General features: G+C 41.8%; 2 long non-coding RNA genes across 2 annotated transcripts; one reads left to right on the top strand and one right to left on the bottom strand.

Annotated features, from left to right (window-relative positions):
- Positions 1-792: 792 nt before the first annotated feature.
- LOC121677452 lies at positions 793-3,006 on the bottom strand. Its single transcript, XR_006020971.1, has 5 exons — positions 2,872-3,006; positions 2,123-2,229; positions 1,873-2,011; positions 1,574-1,628; positions 793-1,467 (listed from the first exon to the last, which is right to left on the bottom strand). It is a non-coding gene; the product is annotated as an uncharacterized LOC121677452 (long non-coding RNA).
- A 1,524-nt stretch (positions 3,007-4,530) lies between these two features.
- Positions 4,531-5,268, top strand: LOC121677472. Its single transcript, XR_006020984.1, has 2 exons — positions 4,531-4,963; positions 5,137-5,268. It is a non-coding gene; the product is annotated as an uncharacterized LOC121677472 (long non-coding RNA).
- Positions 5,269-22,103: the final 16,835 nt, after the last annotated feature.

Here is a 22,103-nt window from a genome sequence, read left to right as displayed (position 1 = left end):
GCCTTTATTTTACAGTTCATGGTGCATGCATCCATTCATGGACCAATACAAGGGAAGAGCACTGGTTTGGGCCAGCAGAGTGCAGTGTTGAGTCGAGGTGAACAGAATAGAGAACTATATGTACCGCATAGAGGTACAAAATATGACCGCCCAGTCCTGCACATAACATTCTCTGCAATAGTTTAGTCGGTTCTACGGTTCTCGAGATATTCACAGAAAACAGTTTTCCGGCCTACCATCCTTTTGGGGGGCTTGGTGCAGTGGGGATGCCCAGTCCTGCACATTATCTCCTCAAAAACTAGATGTACCGCATAGAGGTACAAAATATGACCGCCGCTCAGTACATCCCAGATAGCAAAATTTGACCGGCCCACCTCTGGCCCACTACCTTGCCTCAGGGTTTTGTGAGTGTTGGCCCAGTTCTGGCTGGGCCTCCGGCCCAACAATGGCCCAATTACTGATAACTGACACAAAGAATTTCCTCTGGCCCAGATGTGGCCCACACACTGCAAAATGACTCTCATTGTTTCTGTTGGCCCAGGTCTGGCCCACACACTGTAAAATGACTCTTATTGGAACTGTTGGCCCAGGTGTGGCCCACACATTGTGAAATGACTCTTATTGTTTCTGTTGGCCCAGGTGTGGCCCACACACTGTGAAATGACTGTCATGCATTCTGTTGGCCCAGGTCTGGCCCACAAACTATATAACTGAGTGTTGGCTGAGTGTCGGCTGGGCCTCTGGGCCTGTACTGGCCCACACACTATAAAACTGATCTGACTGAGTGTTGGCTGAGTGTCGGCTGGGCCTCTGGGCCTGTACTGGCCCACGCACTATAAAACTGATCTGACTGAGTGTTGGCTGAATGTCGGCTGGGTCCCCGGGCCACATGTGGCCCATTAACTACCAAAAGTACTTGAAAATAAACACAAATCCAGAACTAGTAATTAAAAGCACAAGCTACTTTTATTAACAAGTTTGACAAACACAACCTTGCAAATAAAACAAACATTTAAAAATTATACAAGCTTTTACATATATACACTTTAGAAATTAAACAAGTTAAAATATACAATCTACTTTTATCTACAACAATCGACTTCTTTCATATACAAAAACACAAACAATTAAACATTTTAAAACTGTATAATGATTCAAAGAAATAAATGATTCTAAATTAACATTAAACATTTACAGAAATATTCTATCTCTCTCCCTCACTCACTCACTCTAAAAGAGTAATTCCATTGTCAGTAGTTGTGGGTTGTGAGTTAAGTGTTAAGTGCTTTAAATTCTGTATTTTTGTACCATGTACCATGACCTACCCAGCTACATACATGCAACATACTCACTCTCACAGTATTTTTCAATAGCAGCAACATTTGCCACCTGCCTTCTCTTTCTGTTGCCGCTTCATTGTTGCCGCCACCAGTTTCAGCAGCACTACCAGCCGGGGGTGTCTCCAAACTGCATTTAGGTATAAAAGAATATTATAAGATCATTATGAGGTCTAAAGCAAGATTTCAACATGTCATCTGTCAGAAGTTCTGTTTGTCCACTCAAATATACTTACAGATAGCCACCTCAGCTCTCTGTGGGGGTTGATCAAAGAGTTCTTTCCATCCATCCTTCAATTTGAGATGCATGGACAGCATGTCATTTCAAAAGAAAAGAAAAAAAATCATTAAACTATGTATCCTTTACTGTCTGACAAAATATTACTAAAGCCCAGTCTTGCCATTCTGCAGCTGTCTTGGTAACACCTCCCTGGTAGTTATTTTGGGCAACATTGACATTGTGTGATTGTTAAATGCTGATATATTACCAATGACAATCACCAAGAGCAAGACATATTTGTCAACACATACAGACCTGAAGCACAAAGGCTTGTGGACTTCCTTCACAAGAGCCTTGTGGGTGCTCCAGTTGGTTGGCCATGTTTTCAACAGCGCATGTTTCCTGCCCACTCCTGTTCTTTGCTGACATAATGGATGAGGCAAACCAAAAGCATCTAAAAATGACACATCACAAAACACAGGCCTAGATGAAAGCTGATTCCTATGATTTGGCTCATCTAAACAAAAACGTATTACTTATTCTATTAAATCAATGTACAACTTACCAAGAGCTCTTCAGGTCTCCTGTTTTTCCAACACAAGAAATGGTTCACACATGTATACACGGGTAGCCTTCAGTGCAGGCAGGTCTCTGGTCAGTGTGGCCTGGATTCTGAGGTGTACATTTAAAAAAAGTCACAGTAACGTTAGGTTAATGGAAGTATATGTGCTTAAAATGATTACATGATCATAAAACAACCCCTCAGTACAAAATACAGAACGACCTTAAAATACAGATTTTGATGAGCTTTACATGACCAGGACAGGACCCACCCTGCTACCATCTCTCTCTCTCTCTCTCTCTCTCCCTCTCTCTCACACACACACTCTCTTAAGGCATACAGTCTCAGTCCTGCCTGCCTAGTGCCTGAAGTTGGATAGATAACGATGAAATGCCCAATTACCAATCGCTATATTCTAAGTCATGCAATACTGGTTAACTGTTAAGCTATTTCTAAAATGATTAGATCACACTTTTCTTTGAAAACCACATAATTATGCAAGTATAGCTAACGTTACAGCACTGAACGTTTTTGACCACCAACACTGACGTTAAAGGTAGCAGCTAATTAGGCCAACAAAGTAGGCTAAGAAATCATAACGTATGTTACCGCTAGCTTCGTCATCGTCAAGGGGGTTAGATTGAAACACCCATTCTTGTTATGCTACTTGTTAAACTTTGTCTGCAATAATAAGCCTATGTACATTCATAATGATTTACATGCAATAACAGGTAAAGTTGCATGTTACTTACCACAGGCAGTGTCCAAAACGAGACAGTTTCGCGCCGTCCTGCTGGTTTCAAACTGAACAGTTGCTCTGCTCGTGGCTCTTAGACATGTAATGGGCCGACAGTCACTTCACAGAATTGGGCCATGTACGTTTAGCGTCCGGCTGTCGCTAAATGTTTCATTTTTGCCGCCAACAGCCTCGATACTCAGTGTCAGTGTCAGATCAGTGTTCGTTCCTGAAGTATCGGGCCACACACTGTATGAAATCCGTCTGCCGAGATTGATTCGAAAACTGGCAGTAGCCCATCAAACCCCAATCGGGCCAAATAAGACACTCAGTAATCAGCCCAACTACTGCGTGTCAGTGTCGGCCCATTCAAGGGGACAGTGCCTCAGCCGACCTGAAACTCCGCCGACAGTGGCAGCACTCAGCCAGGATCGGGCCGACTGTGTTTACTGTGCTTCAACCGACTCGGACCTCAGCCGACACTGCCAGCACTCAGCCAGAATCGGGCCGACTATGCTTGCTATCTGGGATCCGTTCCGCGAAAATAAATCACACTTCAATTTGTTTCCATATTTTACTTCATCCCCCACTCTTGAAACTTTTGTGTATGCTTGTTTGGCATGCCTGACTGTGTGTGTGCGGCTGCACAGAAAGTAGCCTACTGGTGCTGAAAAGGTGACTAGATTGTAGAATAGCCAAAGAAGATGTAGCATTGTTATAAAACCTTTAAAATCTCTAAACAATCACAAGTAGGGCAGTTCATCACAGTTCATCCATTGCAACTAGATTGATGAAAGGTCACTTACACCTGTAGGCTACATTATATTTGTGAAAGGGAAAAGCAAAAGGTATCAGCATAATGTTATTTATTTATTTATTTATTTATAAACAAAAACATCTCTGTCAGTTCCATGCCGTTTTCAACAGCTATCAAAAACAAAGGTCATTTTTGGATGGATGGATTTTTTGTGAATGTTTCTTCTTCTACATAAGATTTTAGTCATCTTTAGTTCATGTAATACTTTATTGTCAATGCACAAATTAAGTAACAGTAGTCTGAAACGAAATGCTAACCAGTGGTGCAAATAACTGACATGTCCAAATGGGCCTTGATGAAATGCGTCGCTAGACTGTTCATACACATTTTAACGGGCCAAAGTTGAAGAGCTGTTGTCCGTTATTGTTCGTGCAAATATAGGCTGATTCATGTTCCCTTGCATTTTGTAACTGAGGTCCATGGCTAGTCTGGCTTTCACCAGACCAAGCTCATCTTTTAAGAAATCAAAAAATAAATAGCGGGTAGATCAGGCTGGGTTCACCCAGCCTAGTCCATAGGCACCCGATATTGTTTAATTTTCCGATTGAGATATCCACGCTCTGGCTATTCTAAATGCAAAAATGCATCAGGGAGTTATGACAAAACTGTAACTAACAAACTAGATCCTAATAGAAAGCTGTTATCCCTAAGCTACAGGTCGGCTCATAAGGTAGGCCTATTTACAACATAAATTGTCAATAGGCTATTGTAACAGAGTTGAAAATAACCTCACCTACATAAAGTGAATTCTTTCAAAATTATGATATTACATTGTTATTGTAATCTCTATTTTTATATACACTGGTTTTTATGTTTAAAATGTTTTCATATGTCGTACCCATTCACATGCGTTTAAAACATGAGACATTGCGACTGCAATTGTATTTTCATTTCTACTTTGCATTTCAATATTTTGAGCATTTGCGCTTCCCGTACTCCAGTCAGAACTAGTCTGCTGGAGGTAAGCTGTGCATAGAGAGTGCTCCGTGAATAATTTTGTGTTTTAATATAAAATAACATGTTTGTCTTCCACACTGGTTCAAATACGTATATACATAAGTTGTATTAATAGATAATTTCTGCAAGTAATGCTAGAGTGTTGTCTAAGATGGTATCTAATTGAGCCATTGTGGCCTACGTCTTTTTGGCGGCAGCCACGTTATGTTAGCTAGCTTTATGAAGAAAACACTTGCAATTTCTTGATTTCCTTTTTACGTTTATACTGTAGATTTGGGTATGCAGTCGTCATCGTCTAATCTCAGTGGATTCTTTGTTTTATTTGTGAATGCAGGTACGTTGTTTATACTGTTAATGAATCATTGCTTGTTGTGAATTCAATGGAAAAAAACTATACGATCACAACGTGTGAAACGTGTGCCAACTCTGTATGTTGTTTCTTCTGCATGATTTTATGTTTGTTTAAACTGAATTGAACAAGCTATGCATTATTTTATCTATGTTCAGGAATAGCATAGACAATGCTAGGAGTCAGAACTAGTCTGCTGGAGATTTGGGTATGCAGTCGTCATCGTCTAATCTCAGTGGATTCTTTGTTTTATTTGTGAATGCAGAGAAATAAAAACAGTGAGAAGAGTTCGTGTGGAGTCATACATTATCATCACAATTAACACCTGCACAAGAGAGGGTCGTTACACTGGTGCCGTGACCTCTTCCGGATCTTCTGGATCAGCTCCACAAGCAGATCGCCGAGGCTGCTGCGCTGTGCTGTGTTCCTGGAATGTGCATCGTGAATTTTCTGGTGATTTCGTATGGTCGCTAGGGGGTACTCTAACACTGCATTTTTATATTCATTGTAGTTTTCATCGCAGTGTAGCTGCGCTACTGCACACTATTTAGTCATTTGTCAGTGTAGCTGCGCTACTGCACACTATTTAGTAATTTGTTTTTCAATTAAGTGTTCCTCACATCACACTACAGTTTAGTGTTCAGTATTTCCCAGGTAGTGTGATAATATTTGCATTAGTGAATTCTTTTTTTTTTCATTAATATTTCTATTTCTAATTTTGTGTTACTCAAGTTAACATGGCTGAGGGGAATAGCAGTCAGATCAATGGGTTAAAAGGGTCCTCCATGAATAGGGGCAGGGGTCTTCATTTGTCTAGTGGGTATGGTAGTGAGGGTGCGGGTGGTCTTCAAAAACATAATGTGGGGAGCAGAGGGCATGGTTTGAGCCCGGGCTGGTCTCCTAGTGAGCTGTTTTTGAGGGAGAATGCACGGGCTTCTACTCCAGTGAGTGACAACATTGCCATACAACACCTGACTGACATGGTAGGCCAACTGGGAGAGCAAATAGGTAACTCCATTGTAGCTAGGCTTTTCTCTTCTGGACTTACTGATTGTACTAATGCACATGACACACCTTCGACTGACAAACCAGTGACTGTTCTTACTCAAGGCCCTACACAACAGAACACAACGCCAGTAGTAGTTCATGTCAAGACTGAACGTGAACCCGTGACTTTTAGGGGAAATAGTTCTGACAAATACTCCGTCCAGGAATGGATTGCCATGACAAAAGCTCACCTTAGGAAACAGTCTTACACAGCAGCTGAACAGGCAGATGAGGTACAGGGAAGGCTTTTAGGAAAGGCAAGGGACGTGGTCAAAGTAGCTCTGAGGAGTGATGACACACTTGATGTGAAGCAGAACCCAGATGTCATATATGACATTTTAACGCGATACTTCAGTCAGTCTTCATCATCACTTCCGTTGCAAGACTTTTACACCACACTGCCCAAGCCAAAAGAAAATCCAGTCGACTACTGGATCAGACTAAATAAAGCTGCAGACACAGCTGATGAGGGACTGCGCCGTCAGGGTAGGAGAATGGAGAACATAAGTGGAGAGGTGGCACAAATGTTTGCAAAGCACTGTCCTGATCCGCAGCTTTCCTCCATTTTTAAATGCAAGCCTGTCAGTGAGTGGACTTCTAGAGACATACAGCTCAGGATAGATGAATACCAACGAGAATGGGGTGCATCTGCAACATCTTACAGTGTCCCACAGCTGAAAAGTCACCCTGTAGCTGTGCTCGACAATGATTCTAACACCGGTGCACACTCTGATTCTTATGGGATGGAACCCCAGTCAAGTTGTCCACCATGTTCTCATGCCACGTCTTTGTTGCAGACTCCCAACTCAAGTTCAGACTCTGCTTGTGTCCAGCAACATGTTCAGCGCCCACAGCGTATCTCGCCACCACAGCATGTCCAGCGTTCACAGCGTTTCCCGCCGCCACAGAGTGCTCAGCAGCCAGATGATGGGGTTCTTGGCCGCATGATGAGTATGCTAGAGAGAGTCTTGGCCAGGGTGGAGCCGCATAGTCCTGAGCGTAGTAAGAAACGCCCCAGCTTTTTCAGTTCGCCGCCATGTAGAGTTTGTGGAGATGCTAATCACTCCACTCTGTCTCACTGCAGCTCTGATCATCTCTGTTTCAAGTGTTTAGCCCCTGGTCACTCAAAGCGGCAATGCCCAAACAACGCCCCGCCCCAACTTGGCCCAGCTTCGGGAAACTAGCTGACCTGTATTCAGAGGGAGGCAATACAGGTCATAAAGAATCCTCCCACTCGCCAGACACAGATGTTTCTGATTCAGCTTTTAATTTTGCCAATTTGTCTCAGTTTCAATCAACAAACATTGTGTATCAAAACACTCAGATTGTGGGTGGCAGTGACAGCTTATTTTATGTATCAGTGAAGGTGGGGGGCAAAGTGACACTTGGCGCTATGCTAGATAGTGGGTCAATGGCATGTACAGTCAGTGATACTGCTATGCGCAACCTGCTCTCTGCTGGTGCAGTGTGTGAAACAGAGAGATTTTCCACTGATGTGACTCTCATTGGTGTCGGAGGTCGACAAGTGCACCCAAAGTCAGCCTTCAACATTAACATGGAGGTTAGTGACTGCAAATTGATTGTACCGACAATCGTAGTTGAAGGGCAACATGATGACTTAATTATTGGGACCAATGTGATCAAACACATACTGTGTGAGTCAAAGAAATGTAGTACGTACTGGACAGCAGTTTCTGCTCCGCCATCTGCCGACATTGAAACTGAACATTTTCTCTCCATGCTAGCTGGCTTGCATCGGTGGGGTGATGGTGAAATGCCTGAGAAGATAGGCACAGTACGTTGCAACTCAGCCACTTGCCTTCAACCTGGCTGTGAATACCTCCTGTGGGGAAAGCTGCCAAAACTCACACACGTGTCTCCTGGTAGTACAGTAATGACAGAGCCTACGTCAGCGCGGTCCGCACCTAAAGGCCTCATGGTTGCCAGAATTGTCACACCTTTGTGGGCAGATGGATGGGTTCCCTTGAAAGTGATGAATGTTTCTGAAAAGCCTTTGTGTTTGAGGCGTAACGCTAAGCTTGCTGACCTGGTGCCCTGTGTAGCTTTGGAAGATTTAGATCTGATCAGTTGTCATCAGAGCACTTTCACTGTGCCTGCTACCTCTGTCTGTCCCGATGTGAGATGTGCTGGGGAGAAGTTAGAGTCCATTGGCCTGAGTGAACTGGACATCAGCCTGTGTGATGCGTCGTCTGACTGTAAAGACAAGTTGTCCGAACTTATTGTTCGCTACCAGGATGTTTTCTCACGCAACCACCTTGACTGCGGCAAAGCAGAAGAGTTTGTTCATAGAATCCACTTGATTGATCAAAAGCCATTCAGACTTCCTTTCAGACGTGTGCCACCGAGCCAGTACCAAAAACTACGTCAGGTCTTAAGTGAAATGGAAGAAAAAGAGATCATTCGAAAGTCAACAAGTGAGTATGCCTCACCATTGGTTCTTATCTGGAAGAAGAATGGTGATTTGCGTGTGTGTACTGACTTCAGGTGGTTGAACAAGAGGACTTTGAAAGACGCTCACCCTCTGCCACATCAGGCTGATTGCTTGGCAGCACTTGGTGGCAATTCGCTGTTCAGCACAATGGACTTGACTTCAGGTTTTTATAATATGCCTTTACATGAGGACGACAGGAAGTATTCAGCATTTACTACACCTATGGGGCTTTACGAGTACAACAGGCTACCACAGGGGCTCTGTAACAGTCCGGGGAGTTTTATGCGAATGATGACTTCCATTTTTGGTGATCAAAACTACCTAAGTCTGTTATGCTATTTGGATGATATTTTAATTTTTGCTCCTGATGAAAGTTCTGCCCTCGCACGTCTTGAGATGGTGTTCAACAGACTCCGTGCCCACAACTTGAAATTGGCACCTAAGAAATGCTACTTTTTGAGGAAGTCTGTCAAATTTCTTGGCCACATCGTTGATGAGCACGGAGTTTCAACTGACCCCAGCAAAGTTGAGAGCATAAGCAGTATGACTGTGACTGACTTGATGGAAGCTGACGGAGTGACGCCATCGGAGAAACGTGTGCGATCTTTTCTTGGCATGCTAAATTTCTATCAGCACTTCATCCCAGGATACTCAACCCTTGCGAAGCCCTTGTTCTCACTGCTAGTTGGTCAGAAACAGAAGAAAGGCCGAAAGTCTAAGTGTGCTGTAGTGAGCCGCAAACTAAAATCAACCGACTGGACTGCTGACCATGACCGGGCATTTGCTGAACTCAAACAGGCCCTCATCAATTCTGTTGTTTTGGCTCACCCAGACTTTAGTCAACCGTTTTTGCTGTCTACAGACGCCTCATTGGATGGCCTTGGAGCCGTTTTATCTCAAATACGAGGAGGTGACTCAGTGGCTCGACCAATTGCGTTTGCTAGCAAGTCCTTAACTCGGTCACAGAAGAACTATCCCGCCCATCGCTTAGAGTTTCTTGCACTAAAGTGGTCAGTATGTGACAAGTTTAGCCACTGGTTGAAAGGCCATGATTTTACTGTGTGGACAGACAATAATCCACTGACACATATTATGACTAAACCTAAACTTGACTGTTGTGAGCAGCGATGGGTGTCAAAATTAGCCAGCTACAATTTTGACATCAAATATGTGCCAGGCCCACGAAACATTGTTGCTGACGCTCTCAGTCGTGTCCCTTTTTGCAAAAGTGTCGGTCACAGACTGGTCAGTGAACCACTTCATGAACTCGCCAGAGAGGTCGCTGTTGTATCTGACACAGCTGTTCAACAGACCTTCAGAGAATCCACCAACCAGTCTGTAATGGCAGAGAAGCTAACACGTCTGGTTGCTACAAATGCCCAGTCCCTTCACATGTCAGCTCAGTCTTTATCCACACAGGAAGTCACTGCTGTTATCCAGTCACACACTGAATGGAACTCTGGGGCAAGGACTCGTGCGACAGCTCTTGTGGGTCACCTACCCCAGCTCATCCCTGACAGTTTGTCCAGCCTGCCTGTCTTCTCTGTTGAAGATCTAAGAGAGGCACAGTCTAGGGATAAGACCTTGTCCCGTATTCATTTTTATGTGGAGAGGTCTCGGAGACCATCCAGACGAGAAAGAGCACAGGAGACAAGTCAGGTCCTGAGGCTCCTGAAACACTGGGAAAAGTTCGTTCTGAGTGATGACATCTTATACAGAGTATCACGTGATCAGATTTCAAAGACAAGACGCAATCAGTTTGTAGTTCCTGACTGCCTGAAAGCTGATGTCTTGAAAGGAGTGCATGACAGCGCAGGTCATCAAGGCCAGTCTAGGACTCTAAACATTGCTAGACAGAGATTTTTTTGGCTGCATATGGACAGAGATGTGAGAGAATATGTTCGTCATTGCCAGCGTTGTATTGTGAGCAAAGTAGCTGAGCCTGATGGAAGAGCTCCTCTAGAAAGTATTGTCACCACCCGACCCTTGCAACTCGTATGCATCGACTTCTGGTCAGCTGAGGATTCACACAATAAGTCTGTAGATGTTTTAGTGATGACAGATCATTTCACTAGACTGGCCCAGGCCTTTGCCTGCAGAGATCAATCAGCCAAGCAGGTTGCGAGAGTCCTCTGGGAGAAGTATTTCTGTGTCTATGGGTTTCCTGAGAGAATACACAGTGACCAGGGCCCAAGCTTCGAGAGTGAATTGATCGCTGAGCTTCTGAAGTTGTCGGGTGTGCGAAAATCCCATACTACCCCTTACCACCCAATGGGGAATGGCAGCGTTGAACGTTTTAATCGAACGCTTGGCAACATGATCAGAGCTCTTCCTCCTGAAGCAAAGCTTGATTGGCCTAGGCGCTTAAAAACACTCACTTTCATGTATAATTGTACCTCTCATGAAACAACAGGATATGCACCGTTTTTCTTGATGTTTGGGAGGGTGCCGCATCTTCCAGTAGACATCCTGTTTGGTAATGTTTTGACTGACCCTGATGTCACCAGTTTTGACAGATATGTCTCAAAGCTGTCTGAGGACCTGAGAGAAGCCATGTTAATTGCTCAGGAACATGCGACTAAAGAACAAGGCAGACAGACGAGGCTCTACAATAGGAAAGTGAAAGGAGCAACAATTGAGATTGGAGACCGTGTACTTGTGGCCAATAAGAAAGAGAGAGGGAAGAGGAAGGTTGCAGACCGCTGGGAGCCGACTGTTTACACTGTGATGGATAAGAATGCAAAGACACACACGTACAAAATACAGAATACTGTCACAGGGAGTGAGCGGGTGGTTCATCGTAATCTGCTCATGCTGGTGAACTTCCTTCCCGTCCAAGGTGTGCCACATTCTTCTCCGTCTGACCTCTCAATGTCTTCTGTCCTGTCTTCTGTCCCTGATGTCCATTCCATGGCTTCAGGTCAAACTTCATCCAAGCAGACGGAAGACCAAGTGTCTGTCCAGTAAGAGTCTCAACATAGTGTGGAAGATGTCCAGAGTCTTATGAGTGATTCTGAGCCTGTAAATGATTTGAATGGCTGTCTGCCCAGCTCTAATATTGAGAGTCCAAGTTCTGATGTCTTGCCAGTGTTACCTGTTGCTAAAGAAAGAACCAGAGAGTGGGTCAGTCACTTGAATACACCAGGTCACCTACCTGACTCTCTTGAGAGAACTTTCAGTGAGCCACTTGCTGACCCGACTGACGTGTTGTCTGACGAAGCATCAGATTTGTGCTCTGGACCCTCTTACCCTACTCACACTGACGAGACTGTAGTTAAAGATGCCTTGACTGTTAGTGATCACAACACAGCTTGTTTAGTTACTTCTGACACTGCACCCACTGATGTACACACTGAGTTGTCTGAGCCTGTACCACAAACTACTACACGTTTGGGTCGTGTTATTAGACCAGTCAACAGACTCCTTTATACTATAGCTAGACAAGATATCACTAAACGATTGCAGCAGAATGTTCGGACTGTCTGCAGCTCTGTTGTTCAAGCTCTTAGGGCATAAGTCTTCTGCACCTTTGGTGCCTTGCCATGCTTTAGTAGGGTAACACTTATGCCTGGTGAATTATGTATTGATAGTTTTGGGCAAGTGTAGAATGTGTAAGGCATTCTTCATCCGGTGGTTGGTTGGAGAGTTTGACGTCTCTCTCTGTCCACTACATCCTTAAAGGATACCTTTTATATGGTCGGACTTTTAGTGTAGTCCCTTGACATTTGATGAGCTTTGGGTATAGTGTTGAAGCAGGTGTGTAATTTTGTCCAGAATTCAGTGGGGGGTGGGTGTAACAGAGTTGAAAATAACCTCACCTACATAAAGTGAATTCTTTCAAAATTATGATATTACATTGTTATTGTAATCTCTATTTTTATATACACTGGTTTTTATGTTTAAAATGTTTTCATATGTCGTACCCATTCACATGAGTTTAAAACATGAGACATTGCGACTGCAATTGTATTTTCATTTCTACTTTGCATTTCAATATTTTGAGCATTTGCGCTTCCCGTACTCCAGTCAGAACTAGTCTGCTGGAGGTAAGCTGTGCATAGAGAGTGCTCCGTGAATAATTTTGTGTTTTAATATAAAATAACATGTTTGTCTTCCACACTGGTTCAAATACGTATATACATAAGTTGTATTAATAGATAATTTCTGCAAGTAATGCTAGAGTGTTGTCTAAGATGGTATCTAATTGAGCATTGTGGCCTACGTCTTTTTGGCGGCAGCCACGTTATGTTAGCTAGCTTTATGAAGAAAACACTTGCAATTTCTTGATTTCCTTTTTACGTTTATACTGTAGATTTGGGTATGCAGTCGTCATCGTCTAATCTCAGTGGATTCTTTGTTTTATTTGTGAATGCAGGTACGTTGTTTATACTGTTAATGAATCATTGCTTGTTGTGAATTCAATGGAAAAAAAACTATACGATCACAACGTGTGAAACGTGTGCCAACTCTGTATGTTGTTTCTTCTGCATGATTTTATGTTTGTTTAAACTGAATTGAACAAGCTATGCATTATTTTATCTATGTTCAGGAATAGCATAGACAATGCTAGGAGTCAGAACTAGTCTGCTGGAGATTTGGGTATGCAGTCGTCATCGTCTAATCTCAGTGGATTCTTTGTTTTATTTGTGAATGCAGAGAAATAAAAACAGTGAGAAGAGTTCGTGTGGAGTCATACATTATCATCACAATTAACACCTGCACAAGAGAGGGTCGTTACACTATGCTGGCGACACAAATAAAATCTCCTTTGGAAACCAATGGCTTACGCCTTACAGTATCAAGCGGACTTAAACTGCCATATCGTGGCGAAAAGTTGTAATAAAATTCACACAGCTCCATGAGTCAAGGAAAGCGCGAGTGAAGTAGCCACTTCTAAATAGGACCCACTACACAGTAGCTTAAAGGCCGTGTTGCAGGGTTCATTTTCCAACGAATTTGCACAATTTGCTTGTTGATAATAAACATTTAAACTGTTATCCATTGCATTTGATGTTGTTGGGTATCACAAAACGGAATATAATACGAAAAAGCAGGTAATATTTCACAGCATTTGAAGTGATTCTCCTTTCCCCCACAATGCATTGCATTACGTCACCTTGGGGAGACTACAGACCAAAGCCCACCTTGAGACCCTTGAGAATAACGAGAGAGGAGTAAAGAGAGACGAGTAAGGTATTGTTCAGCAGTAGATAGCGCAGATTATAGATAAATATATAGGCTATAGATAGCCTAGATATGTATATAGACAGATAGATAGCTAGATAGATCATGTCATTATGCTGGTCACAGGGGAGCTCCTCGACCAGCGGCCAAAATGCACTCGCTTCCCTAGTTACTGCAGCTCTCCACCACAGTTTCCATCGGGACGGCACAGCCCACACAAGCACCTGCAAAACTGCGACTTGCCCATATTATCTCCCTCTTTGGTAAGCCGTACCCTGACGATGTCAATGGCAATCAATCACGAGCAGTAGTTATCGAAAATATTCATGCTGAAGACACGACCAGCCTAATTGGCGGCGGCTAGAAGCTAAGTAACTGGGGTGGCTCACAGGTGGGACTAAAAAGTTAGCCCAGCTAGCTATCATGATGCTTCATATTCTGATCTTCTGACTAAGTTTGCCCAGTAGCCTACTTATCTGAACTAACGACATGATCACTATCACTAGATATAAAGAACATGTTGACTTTCATTCGGTGCTGTTCACTGACAGTAACAAAAAAAGTGTCGTAATGTTATAAGCATAATACATTGAACTGAATAGGTGCATTATAGCCTCATAACGAGGCCTCTCAAATTCAGAAAATTGCATTAAACTAAAATCGGAAGACATTGTTATCTTTGTTAGACCATAGGGTCGTTGTCATATAAATGCTGTAACGAAATTCGAAGTGTAAATATACAAACTTTATGTTGAAAGTGTAACCGCGACCGTTTCCCATAGGAATGAATGTAAAACATATACCCTCCAAAACGAGACCTCCCGAAATTCTGAAAAAATACTAAATTGATATCAGGCACCGTTGTTACCATTGGTAGATCATAGGGTAGCTGTGATATAAATGCTGTGACGAAATTCGAAGTGTAAATATACAAACTTTATGTTGAAAGTGTAACCGCGATGTCCATTGAAATGCATTGAAATGAATGAAGCACAGATCAAGTAGTCCCCAAAGTGACGTCATCACCGAATTGCGTACAAAAAACCCGCTAATGCTAAAAACAACAAAAACTGGCATTTAACACCATTTGGAGACATTTTTAAAATGATATACATATATTGAGTGCTTTATGTACCCATTAATCAACAGTGGTGTTTAACCTGCAACACAGGCTTTAAGGTGTGTTGCTAAGGGACCGTTCGTTATTTATAAACGGGGCCACCGGAGGAAAATAGGGGAGGGTCATGTCTTTTTATTCTTTGTTGAGGGGAGGGTCACCTAACTTTTTTTTGTCTAGGAGGGGGGGTCACCCATCTTTTTTATTAATGAAAGCAGCAAAAAATCAAAGTGGCTTGTTTGATTTCTGTCGCCATATGTTCTCTTTCGTTCCATAGCTCTGTCAACATTGAACAATGAAAATAAGAGAGATTTCCCGGGTTTCTCACGCAAAATACGGAAAATGTCAACATCCGTCCCCACGTTGGAAGGGTTTGAGCAACAAAGTAGCCTACTTTATTCACGCCTAACAGCCTATATCCATTTGGTCAACTATATCCAGCCCTAAAAAAGCTAAATTTAACTTTGGTTTACTTAGTTTACCGTGTAGCCTAGCCTAACTTTAAACAGTGTGCATGCTTATAAAGCATACTTGTGCTTCATTCATCCACACATCCAGCTCCTAACGTTTTGACAAGCATTTCTACCAATTTACCTTGTTCCTGCCCATCTCTAGCTTTGCTGTCTCCATCCTTTCTGTTTTTGTTGTTTGCAAAAAAATATATAGTAGGCCCTATTTATTGGTAACCAGCAACAAGTGCAATTTGTTAATCGCTGTCATTCTCTCGTGCCAAAAAAAATGTGTTACGTTCCAAGTAGTGCGTAATTCTGCTTCATACAGTTGAACAAATACATTGTCAGTAAATAGCCAGTTTATGGTCTACAGTGTAGAGTTGCTAAGTTATGGTAGGCCAACTTGGAGTGAATATACAGGGGGATTTCTTTGGCTGTTAGCCTGGCAGGTGCGCACATAGACATAGCCTACGGCCGAACACTGCAAGCGCCAATGAATCGTGCTCTCACGACAACCACGTCGTTAACTTAAATAGGCCTACTGTAGGTTAACATCACTCTGAGTTCGCATTTAAGCAAGCAAAACGATGATTTGAATACATCTATTTCTCTGGAAGGGCAAGGGGTAACAACAGGACAACACACAGGCCAGAATGCCGGACTAATGTTATGAGAGTATTACAGTAATATGGGATATTCTACGGGAAAATATTAAAACGGCAAGACAGCGGGGAAAAGTTAAAATGATAGGCCTAAACCCGGAAAAAATTGGCATGTTAGGTATTTTTCGGTCCCTGTGATTATTTGTGAAATTGTGCAAACGGCCTTTTCAAGTCATTTGAGAAAGAAGGAGTGTAGTCAAGCTCCCAAATTGACGCTCGTCTGAGAAATTGAGTTTTGGACAATGTTCAGCTTCGGCAGCTTTACAATAACTGAGGAAGCCTAGAGACGAGTCCATAGCAACAAGTTCATGTGTTGAATTTGTTATTACCCAGTGTGCTTTGTTGAATGGTCTCAATGTTTTATTGTTTTATTTCATGTGAATACTTACTAGAGGAGTAACTAGTAGGTATGCAGTTGTAGGAAGTGTGCATTTAGTTTCCATGCTTATTGTGTTTCCACAACAATGTTAGTGAGTAAATCTACTATCTTGGTGAAGTGTGATGTGTAAGATCAGAAAGCAGAGGGTGAGTTTAGAAAGATTGCTTAAGTCGATGTCTTTTCATAGCGCTTTACAGCGTGGGCGGAAGATATCGACAATTGGCCGGGGAGGGTCATGTCTTTTTTAAAAAGACTGCTGGAGGGTCGTTGACATTTTCTTGCAGGCTGGGGAGGGTCATGCATCTTTTGATTGAAGCACTCAAAATCCCTCCGGTGACCCCGTTTATAAATAACGAACGGTCCCTAAAGCAGCCATAATAGCCATAATGAAATGAAGGTGCCTTTGTTTGGATAATTCACACACGTGCTTTTTAATTTCGCAGACTACAACTACCAACCTGGAATCAAAGCACATCGATTCCCCTCTCACACCCTGCACGCACTTAAACAAAATAGACAGGCGTCTCAGTCTCACGCATGTATAGGCAAAACTGTATCAGACCGGTGTAACGTTGGTAAATCTTCCATTGCACAGAATGATTTTTGTAGCACGTGCAACAAATGACAGTCGAAATATACAATTACAGTGCTGCTATCAATTTGCTTGGTATAACCGCATTTATAGTTTTCTACAAATGCAATCAATCAATTGGCCTCCATCACTCAACCAATGCTAACGGTAACATTACCTAGGTCCTTATTGATATTATAAGATTAACGTACCTGCAGTAAAAACCAAGCATGTCTGATAAACATCCTCAGATTGATTTCGACTTCAAGAAGAAATGGGAATTACATTTCATGTGAACATCATCCTATCCTTATTAGACGTTCTCTGCGGTAAACTACAGTCCTGTAGGAAGCGTCCATTGTTTTTCCTACCCACTTTTAACTTCCAACAAAATTACGTCTCACTGCAACGATGCGCCATCTAGTGGACAAACGACTACTTATCGCCAATACTGGAAATGCAGCCATGATGATGATGATGAATATTTATTTTAGCTTTCTTTTAATCCTACTGAATTTGTAATTATCTATCGGCCGTTCTAATACCAATAGTATGTGGGTGCCTGTGTGTGTGTGCATGTGTATATGTGTGCACTGCCATCTTTTTAGACCCCCCCCCCCCCCCCCCCCCCCCATGGATGAAATTCTACAAAACTTGGCATACCCCCAGAGAATGCCAGGTCAATCATACACATACAATTTGGTGCAGTTCTGAACATCTTAACTGAAGATAGGGGCGATTAAAGCAGAATAATATTGCATTTTCATTTTTTACCGGGGGGGTGCAAATCACAAATGAGTGATTATGGGCCAGGTCGATGTGGGCCCTTGAGACCAACATACCATAAAAGATTCTTCATCCTCAGTGCCACGGTTCAGGTAGTTATTTAGAAAAAACTGCTTTTTTTGCGGTTCGGGGGGCCCAGCACGGGGGGGAGTGGCCCCCGGGGACGAAATAAAATTTTTCCGTAAAAGTCTAGTGGGGCTACATACCCACCAAATTTCATGTGCCCCGGTGGTTCGGTGTCCCGGGTATCGTTGACCAAAAATTCAGGAAGTAGATGACGAAAAAAAAAAAAACTTTGACAATCCCTAGGCTATATGACCGCTTCGCTAGCGGCGGTGTGTCTGTGTGTGTCTTTGTGTGCGTGTGCATGCTTGTGTGTGTGCATTCAGAGGCTGTCATAGTGATCTTACATCTCAACATAGTGATCTTATATCTCGACCCATCCCATAACCACTCATTTATGGTATAGCGCCACATAGTTAAAAATGAAAAAGCAAAACTGAGGCTCAGAACTGCATGAAATTTGACCTGTAGGATCACTACAGTATGACACCCTCTGAATGCATGCTGAGTTTCGTGGAATTCCGTTCATGGGGGGCCATACAATAAATGAATTTACGTCTACATTAAAGGAATTATCCGGAGTAAAATGCACTTTAGATCAATTTTATGGATGATTGGGAGTACATACGTTGAGTTGACATCAAAATCATGTCATTCGGATGTGTTTTGAGAAAGTTCGATTTTACCGTTTTTAGTCAAAACTCGTTAGCCTGGAAGTGACCAGGGCAAGTCATTTCGCCGCTACAAAACGCTATTTTTATACCTCTTTTACAGTTCCAAACAACATTACACTTACGTGGTAGTGAGTAGAGGGTCCCTAAAGCCAAACCAAAGTATCCCGAGGTCTTTATGTGGTCGGATAGAGAGTCCAGAATGAATTTCATCAAGCCAGTACCTTTCCAGAAATGTTGCTGCTGCAGCTGGCGTCTTTAGGGGAAAGTCAGTAGGAGTCGATTGCCGAGTGTGGAGTAACACGCTCTGGAAATTCACAATTTCGTTGCCGGTTTTTTTTTTTTTTTTAAACATAGTCCAGTCCATACAACTTCATTTCAATTTCGAAAGAAATACTAGACTATGTTTTTTTTAAAAAGAGAGGTTTTTTTTGCGGAGAGAATGTGCAGGACTGGGCGGCGGTCATATTTTGTACCGCTCTCTACATCTAGTTTCATAATAGTTCATAGTTATTGGACTACACACAGGCCTTACAGTATTCTACACATTGCCCTTTTATTTTGGATGCCACTCAACATTGTAAAAAGAGGCCTAGTTCACGTGGCAGTCCATGTTTCTTTTCAAGTCATGATTTCTTTTGATTTGGGTATCTGTTAATTGATACTAATTTGGAAAGATGTTTATACAAATATGAGATTGTAGCTCAATAGCTCAATACATTTATCATCAGGATACCTTTCAACTAAAACAATCCTTGATCTGATCCTCCTTCATGAAATGCCAATTTGTTTGGGTTGAAGTTGATTCACAGTTGAAACTGTGACACAAGTTTGGCAGGTAGCCTAGCCTATAAAAGGTGCGCAATTGAAGCTGCCTTTTTGTATACAGTTCCAGTAATAAATTAGCAGCTATACTTAAAGCTGCAGTTGGCAAGTCTGACAGATTGAGGGGACTTTTTTAAATTTTAAATGTTTACAACTCTCATGCCCCTCCCCCACTACCACTGAGCACCCTCTCATTGAGTTTGTGCTTGTCAGTGCGCACCAAACTGCACCAGACTGTGTATTGACAGTCAGATCTCACACAGCCCTGCTCTGATTGGACCAGAAGAACCGGGAGCTGTGGATTTTTGCAAAACAAATAACAGGCTCAAGGTGGAGGTAGAAGTGCAGGTTTTTTTCTAAAACCGGCTGATTTATGTTGTTCTGTTGGAGCATAGTATCGGTTTCAGTGAATATGATTAAAAAAATCTTGCCAACTGCAGCTTTTAAGTGTAATAAACTGAAATGCTCTCTGTCACTAGAGAGTCCCTTTTACCCAGTCACATGTCAAAATTTATATTAAAAGAAATTGGCAACACATCAAATTCTGGAAGGAATAAATACAAATGAATAACAAACTGGAGATATACAGAACCTTGAACAGAAATTATTTCATTGTGCCATATTTAAATAATATCACAAATTAAAATATGTATTAGGAGAGGAAACAAACAGCTCGCCTAGCTGCAGATTATATTATGACCAGTCATAAAACAAGAGAAAACTGGTAACTTCTGTGTCCATCCTCTTTGTGTAGATGTAAATACTTTATTGTTTGATAACTCAGCTACTTAACTTAAACTTAAATTGATTTATGTATATGAAAGTGTAGGCATATGTGCATATACATACATATAGAACCCCATAGCATTATTGCTGAAGCTATTACTGTCCTTTACTTTTTGTGGATTTATTTATAAATTTTATTATTAATTAATTTTTTTAATGATTCATTTTGTCTTTATACCAATATTCCTGTAAAGTTGATTATTAACATGTTATACCTGTAGCTTTGGCAACAATGACTTTTATTGTATCATGCCAATAAAGCACCATTTGGTTTGATTTGATTTGAGAGAGGGAGAGAGGCGTGGTTTACCTGTGTCTTGTTCCATATGTTTATACATAAGTCTGTTAGGTGTTACACACCCCAAATAACAATAAACTGTAATATTGTTTGTTAAAAGGTTAAAAGATGGTCTTCTCATAAATAATTAGAGTAAGGTTAGATTACAAATTCAACTTTATTTTTTACCCTCTCCCCCAGGCATTATTGTATTGTATTGTATTGTATTGTATTGTATGCCTCCTCTCTCTCTCTCTCACTGTCTCTCTGTGTGTGTGTGTGTGTGTGTGAGAGAGAGAGAGAGAGAGAGATTTACAGATTAATGTATAATATGCTAAACAAAAAGTATGTTGTTTGTTATTTTATATGTAGGCCTACACTGTTTATACAATGACAATGTCACAGAAGAGTTGATATAGAGAGAACATAGCCAGCGAGCCATGTACAATAACATAATACAGCATATCACATAGTTTATACCATTATATTAATTATAGTGACCTGAACAGTATGAGTGATTCAGTTTGTGCAAAATTTACAAGCAGTGCAAACTGATATTGCTTGTGATGTTATGCAGTCTTGGACTAGCATTAGTTCTTTGGGAGTAGGCTACAGCTCACCAGGCCCAGGGTCAGAGCCTCTTTCGTAAAAACACACTGTGAGCCACTGCTTCAGGCTCCTCACAGTGCCCACACCATCACATAGACGACAGTGATGGATGAAGCCTGAAAGCCCTCCTTTGAAGTATTCATGGCATATATATATATATATATAATTTATACATTATCACATGTATTATGGGAATATGCTGTGCATCTCTCACCAGTAGTGTCCTCCCACATTGTGTAGATGACTGAAGATTATACAAGCAGAGCCATCTTTCCACTGTCCTACTAAGCTGTTACCTAATTGGTTAATTAAGGCGGATGGGCTGGGACAGGAATAGAAAGGAAGGACTAGCAGTGTGTCACGAAGGAAGAGCAATGGCAAATTCCAGTGCATCAGTGCATGGAAGCCCAAATCGTACAGTACCTTTCACACTCTTTTCATTTTCATTCCACATTCACTCTTTTCACAACAGCTGACATTTATACAGCAAAATCCGAAATTCATAGCTGCCCATTCATGAAAACAAAGAGCTGAATATGTATCTGACCTATTATTATAGCATGGTTTGCATTGTTCACTTATTTTATACAGTAAACATTATTTTTTACAGTGCAATACAAGGTCAGGAGTTCAACAAATAAATTCAACTACATTTGACAGGGTACATTACTGTGCATTACATTACAGTGTACATTACCCAAAAATCTAAACAGAAGATATAAATATAAAAGTTTGTCTATTTGCCTGGCTTTGGTATTGTTAGGAATTCAACTGTTTTTATTTGATTACATAGATTAAATGTTCCTATACTTCAGGAATAGGAGGACCACTACAAAGATGACTTCAGCTCTGCTGAAGAGGGCAGGTGCAATTGCAGTCCATAAACCTTGTACAGAAATGTGCTTGCCAGACACGGCCATGTTCCTTATCTACATTATCTGTCCTTTTTGCTTGTAAAGTGTTTCTCTCAATGATGTCTCAAGTTTCCTCTAGATCTGTTTCGGCCGCAGGTAACCATGTCTGTTTTTCAGGGGATGGCCCTATCTGATATTGGAAACGTATCTCGTGCCAATCTCCTTACTGTTCAATGCAACCCCATCCACATGCCTCTTTTTACTGCAATCTTAAAGAGAAAGTGTGTCTTCATGACATGGATTAACATGATGAAAGACATCATCACGCAAAGTCACATCAAGCAAGTTAGTCAGGCCAAGAAAGGACGGAATGGTGACATTCTCACCTTC

Source organism: Alosa sapidissima, chromosome 1 (genome assembly GCF_018492685.1).
Source record: "Alosa sapidissima isolate fAloSap1 chromosome 1, fAloSap1.pri, whole genome shotgun sequence".
Classification (NCBI taxonomy): domain Eukaryota; kingdom Metazoa; phylum Chordata; class Actinopteri; order Clupeiformes; family Clupeidae; genus Alosa; species Alosa sapidissima.
The sequence above is the reverse complement of the archived record's forward strand: the minus strand, read 5'-3'. Positions and strand labels throughout refer to the sequence as shown.